This window comes from Chrysochloris asiatica, unplaced genomic scaffold (genome assembly GCF_000296735.1).
Source record: "Chrysochloris asiatica unplaced genomic scaffold, ChrAsi1.0 scaffold00128, whole genome shotgun sequence".
Taxonomy (NCBI): Eukaryota; Metazoa; Chordata; class Mammalia; order Afrosoricida; family Chrysochloridae; genus Chrysochloris; species Chrysochloris asiatica.
Window position 1 is genome coordinate 5,647,886 of NW_006408646.1, and position 6,329 is coordinate 5,654,214.

General features: G+C 45.0%; 1 pseudogene; it reads left to right on the forward strand.

Annotated features, from left to right (window-relative positions):
* Window positions 1-1,744: 1,744 nt before the first annotated feature.
* LOC102829087 lies at window positions 1,745-3,596 on the forward strand (annotated as a pseudogene).
* Window positions 3,597-6,329: the final 2,733 nt, after the last annotated feature.

The window sequence follows — 6,329 nt, forward strand, 5'->3', positions numbered from 1 at the left end:
AAAACAAAAATCCTCACCACTGGACCAATAAACAACATTCTTATCAACAGAGAAAAGATTGAATTTGTCAAGAACTTCATTCTTCTTGGATCAACTATCAACACTCACGGAAACAGCAGTCAAGAGATCAGACAACGTATTGCATTAGGCAAATCTGCTGCACAGGAACTTTTTAAAGTGTTGAAGAGCAAAGATGTCAGCTTGAGGATTAAGGTGCACTTGACCCAAGCCATGGTATTTTCAATAGCCGCATATGCATGAGAAAGCTGGACAGTGAATAAGGAAGACCACAGAAGAATTGATGCCTTTGAATTATGGTGTTGGAGAAGAATATTAAAAGTGCCATGGGCTGCCAAAAGAACCAATAGGTCTGTTTTGGAAGAAGTGCAGCCAGAGTGTTTGTTCCTTAGAGGCCAAGATGGCCAAACTTCGTTTCTCATACTTTGGACATATTGTCAAGAGGGAGCAGTCACTGGAGAAGGATATCATGTTTGGTAAGGTGGAGGGTCAGAGAAAAAGAGGAAGACCCCCAACGAGATGGATTGGCCAAGTGGCAGCATTGATGGACTCAAGCGTGGCAACAGGTTGGCCCAGGACCAGACATTTTTTGTTCTGCTGTGCATAAGGTCGCTATGAGTCGGTACCGACTTAATGGCACCTAACAACAACAACAACAACAGCTCCACGGAAGAAAAGACCTGGCTGCTAAACTTATGGCTAGCAGCTAAGACGCCTGCTGTTGTTATTTAATCCTAGCAGGGTAAATTTTCTTCATATAGAAAGTATCCCTTGCCCAAGATCATCAGACTATTAAGTGGAGACAAAGCTGGGACCAAACCCAGAGTTTTCTTTCCAACTTCAAAGCCACACTCACCTATCCTGCATGTTCCTGTCCACACACCATTTCCACACAGTCATCATCTTATGGCTTCCAGAAAAAACACACAGCTCCAAGGCCTGTGAGAACTTCCTGCAAAGACCACAACCATGTCTTCCCTTGGGTTAAGCGAGAGGGGCAGCTGTCAGCTGCCTCCAGGACCAGAATCCTCCTTCATCTTTCCTATGGAGAAACTGAGGCCTCACCTCATCTTAGTTCCCACCATGGTCGGGCAGCCACATTTATGCACAGCCGTTACCTCAGTCCCTCAGTGGAATATCGTGTGTTGCTTTGATGATTAACAGCTTTCAGCAGAGCTTTCAGCTTTAGCTAGACTAGGAAGAAAGGCCTGGTGATCTACGACTAAAAGCCAGCCAATGAAAACCCAATGGATCACATCAGTCCAATCCCCATCACCAATCATTGGATGATGGCACAGGAACTTACAGATGTTTTACCACGGCCACGGGAAGTAGCCTGAAAAATTGAGGCCAGGTGCCAGAACCAGGGTGAAAAAGGGAGAAAGTCCATCTTCTCTGGAGTTCATTGGTCCCTGAGTGTGGGCAGCCAGAGGGCGGAGGGCAACAGCAGGTTCCTAAGGATATATCTTTCTTTAACAAAATCTACCATGGATATTCATTAGGCAGCTGGACTCTAGCCTGCATCTATGTTGGAGCTCCACCATCTTGAGGTATCACAAACAGAGGGATAGACCAAGGGGGATAATGTGGGCAGAGGTACTCTGGGAGATTTTAGAGGCAAAGTGAAAGGGGTATGTGTCACTTCCTCCTATGTTCCATTGACTAGAAAAGGTCACATAATTGCATCTGGCTGCATGGAAACTGGGATATGTAGTCTTCTGCGGGCATGGAAGTGTAGGCACTGAAATTGGTGACTATGTGCTATTGCCTCTGTCACACTATTCAGAAGTTCACAGATGAGTAGGGAGCAACAGACGACGAGGCCCGATGAGTAGGCGGGGGCCAGTGAAAAGAAGGAAGGGAGTCCTGATCTGAAATTAAGTCCCGCTGTGCCAGGTCGTGGCACCATTCCAGTCAAGGCAGGACAAGATGAAGCCAGGGCGAGAAGCAGAGCCCTCCAGACCAATGTCGAGAGACACTTGAGAGGCCTGGAGATGGCAAGTGGCAGTTGAGCCAAGTGGGAGTCTTGACTGAATGCAAGGATTGCTGGGAAAAGAAAACGAAGAACAGAGGATAGAAAGCAAAGACTTGGGGAATTCTAAGAAAGCAAGTTCTGGTGGCCAGAAAGCTTAAGCCACAGATAGACTCAGTCAGAACAGTCCAGGCTCTGAGGGCCATGTGCTTGATTTATGGCTCTGCTGTTGCCATCTTTAAATTCTTAATGATATTTTAATGAGGGGCCCCACATTTTCACTGGGCACTGGGCCCTACAAATTATGCAGCCAGAGTCCAGAGATACTGGTATAGTTTCTGAATGACCCTGCCTCCAGGGTCTCAAATGGCTGATGGGGGCATTTTCTAGGCCCTGCTAAGGTCAAAGTCAGCAGTTTGAAACTACCAGCTGTTCCATGGGCGAAAGATGAAGCTTTCTGCTCTTGTAAAGATTTACAGCCTTGGAAACCTGGGCAGGGTTGTTATGAGTCGGAACTGACTCCACAGCCCATAACCACCACCAACAATAACTTTGTTGTTGCTATGTGTCATCATGTCAGTTTCAACATAGTGATCCTGTATAGGGTTTCTGAGAAAAGCTAGTGGGTTCGAATTGGCAACTTGTGGCTGTTAGTCCACTGCTTATCCTACAGAATCATAGTCTAATTTTATGTATAAAGAAACATTCAAGAAGGAAGATACATTGAAAACAAAAAATGTCTTAATGTGGAGATGTTACAAAGGCAGGAAGTAGATTGACTAGTCCCAAATAGAAAAGAATGTGGGATCCTTTCCAATTCCAAGACAGATTCAGACACATCTGGCAAACTGATGAGACCAGCCTTCCATTGCATAGGCTGGAATAGGCCACAGCCTAAGGAAGAAGGAACCTTGTACAATGAATTTGATCTAATCAGAAAGCCTAGTTCAGCCTTCATTTGTTGAGCATTTACTGCGTGTTGGGCATGGTGGTACACATGTATTACTTATTCACTATAGCATAAAAAAATTATCCCATATTTAGCAGTGTCAAACAATGAACATTAATCCAGTGGTTTTGGCTTAGGGTCTCTTAGGAGGTTCCAGTGAAAGCGTTTGTTGAGATTGTGATAGTGGTGGTGATGTAACAGGTGCTTCGCACACGTGGGCTGAACACAGGCAGAGTTGGCTCCACGTCCAAGCAGACTGGGTGAAAGCAGCGCAGTGCAACCATGCAAAAGCTGGAAAAGACAGTGGAAAGGCCAAAGCTAAAGCAGTATCTTGTTCACAAAGAACTGGACTACAGTTTCCAGTTGGCCGTATCCACAGACACTTAAAGACTCATACCACAAGCCATGCGCTACCACTGCAGTGTATAGTGAGTGCTGCAATTCTGGAGTATCTCACTCCTGAGGTCCTGGAACTGGCAGGTAATGCTTCTAAGGATCTCAAAGTAAAGCGTTTCACTGCTACGTCGCTTGCAGCTCGCAATCTGTGGTGATGAAGAGTTGGATTCTCTCATCAAGGCTACCATAGCTGGGGGTCGTGTGATCTCTCACATCCACAAATCTCTGATTGGAAAGAAGGGGTAGCAAAAAACACCTTAGAGAGTTTGAACTAGCCCTCTTCCTCTCTGTCATTGTACTGTTGCAGGGACAGAAGAAGTAATGGGGATATATGGAATTTGTAAAACCGTTCAGTGGAATCGCATAGACAATTACTGTAGACCTGATAAAAGGAACATTTGTATCTTCTTAGAGTCAAAGTTTGATAAAAGCACCGTTTTATGTGGCAAAAAAAGTGTTGGTTAAGGCTACAGTCAGTCTCTATTGAAGATTTGAGGAGCTGGAGGATCCGCTCCCAAGATGACTCCCTTATGTAGCTGGCCAGTTGGTGCTGGCTGTTGGCAAGAGACCTCAGTTGCTCACCACTTGAACCTCTCCCTAGGACCACCTAAGGATTCTCAGGACACAACTGGCTTTCTCCAGGGCAAGTGATCCCAGAGAGAGTAAAGTAACGGCACATTATCTTTGTTTACTTGCTTGTTTTCTATATTGTATTTTTGGTGAGGGTTCACACAACAGTTGTTCAGTGACATTGTTTCCATTCTTCACAAGATATGAACATTCTCAATATGGAAATCTAGTTGTTCCAGTTCCATTCATCTAATTTCCTTGCCTCTTTATATTCTCATCTTTGTTTTAAAGCCATTGTTGACAGATCTCATAGAGGTGATTTTTTAAAAGGAGCACTCACAGGCAATATTTAATATTTTGTGAGCAAATCTGATATTTAGTTACAAGGTAACCGCAAGGGTTAGTGTTAGTTCAAGGAAGCCACATGGTATTTTATGACACTCTGTCATTTCCACTATATATTACTGGTACAGAGGGCAACCCTCCTTAGCATGGGAGGGAACTGTTTAAGGGAGTGAATATGGGGATGAGAGGTCACTGGCAGACCTTTTGAAGACTAGTTTCCACAGTTTGTTACTTCCTTTATCTCATCTAATCATCACAAAATCTCAGGAGGATTGGGTTCTCTAGAGAAGAAAACCCAGTGAGGCTTATATTGAGGCTTATAAAGAGTCATATTAAGTTAATTCGCTGTACCACAATATGTGATATTTAACTTGTGGAATTAACTTAATATAGCTCTTTTAGTCACAGTCTTTGTAACTCCCACCAAATGATTGAGTTTGCTGTTGTTAAGTGCTGTTGAGTTGGTTTTGATACATAGTGACCCTGTATAGGGCTTCCAAGGAACGGCTGGTGGGTTTGAACCGTCGACCTTACGGTTCAAACCAACGTTGCGATCTAGTGCTTTAGTCCACAGTGCCACACGTATAAGGACTCTAACGTTGGGATTGGTTAGTTACGCCCTCCTACTAAGTTTAAAAGGAACTATCTCAACAGCAAGAACAGATGATTCCAGGACCATCAAGAAAGAAAAGCCACAAATGGAACATGAGATCCCTGAATGGAAAAGAGGCAGCAGCAATGAGAGTACCAGAGGCAGCATGGAGAGGCAGAGTAGGGGCCTTCTCAAGTAAAAGTGAGCATCCTTGGGCAGAGGGATAGCTTGCAGAATGGGGTGCCCTTTGCACATTTATCAGCCATCACTAAAGGAGCTTGTAACACTTGCCCAAGCAAGGCAGAAGCTAAGGGGTGTGTGGCTGAGAGGATAAGGATGAGAGTGAGGCATGTTCCTGATTAGAGAACTGCCACATCCTGAGCTGTTTCTGGTCCTGAATTGTACCCTGTCAACTTTCCTAATAAACGCCATAATTGATAGTATTGTCTGTGAGTTCTGGGTGGCCATTGCAATGAATGGCTTGTCAAACCCAGCAGAGAAGTAGAGAGTTACAGGAGGGGTGGTTGGTGTCAGAACAGGATAAAGAGGACTGGGTGGGTGGGTGGGACATGTTTGACCTCAGTCTTACAGGAATTGACCTTGGGCTGGTGATTCTTCTCCTTCCCCCTCATGAAGCTGCAGGAGGTCGGACATGGCCTCCACACTACTTTTGTGCACACATACATACATAAAGAGAGAGTTTAAGGAAATGGCTCACAGGGTTGTAGAGACTAGAAAGTCCCAAGTGCATGGGTCAGATGTCAGGCTGAGGGCTTCTCCTGACTCACGTAACTGTCAGGGTTGATGAGCCCAAGATCAACAAGTAAAGCAGCAGGCTGCTTGCTCATGGGCTGCAGAGACTGGCAAATCTCAAGACTGGCAGGCTGTTGGCTCATGTCCCAAGAACCAGAAGTGAGATGATGAGAACTGGGTATAGGATCCAAAGTGAGCAAAAAGCATTGCCAGGGTGTCCATATATATTCAATGCAGACTACACCCCTGAGGAGACTCCCATTACATCAGATCAGAGCTGTAACCAGAAGAAGGATGTTGCATCCCACCCTAATCTCCTTACATCACATCAAGGCTGATGATCACATCAGACCACATCATGGGTGACAATGACATCAGTGCATTATGTCATTACATAATGGCCAAACCAGAGAATCATGGTCCAGCCAAGTTGACACACAGCCTTAACCATCACAGTTGGTAAATAATATTATTCCTGTTCAGAGAATATGAACCCAACTGCCCTGCCTTGAGTCAGAATCAACTCAACAGCAAGTAGCTTGGTTTGGGTTTGGGTTCCTTGGATCCATCTGAGTTTTATGGTGAGCAGGGGTGATGTCAGCAAGGACTGGCAGATGTTTACAGAACCCCATTAGACAGTGAGCCCTGATAGCATGTCTTTGTGTTTTATACTTTGGTGCTGCCCTAAGGGCAAGAGGCATCTTCTCTCCAAGTATCTTAGAGGCCCTGGGAGC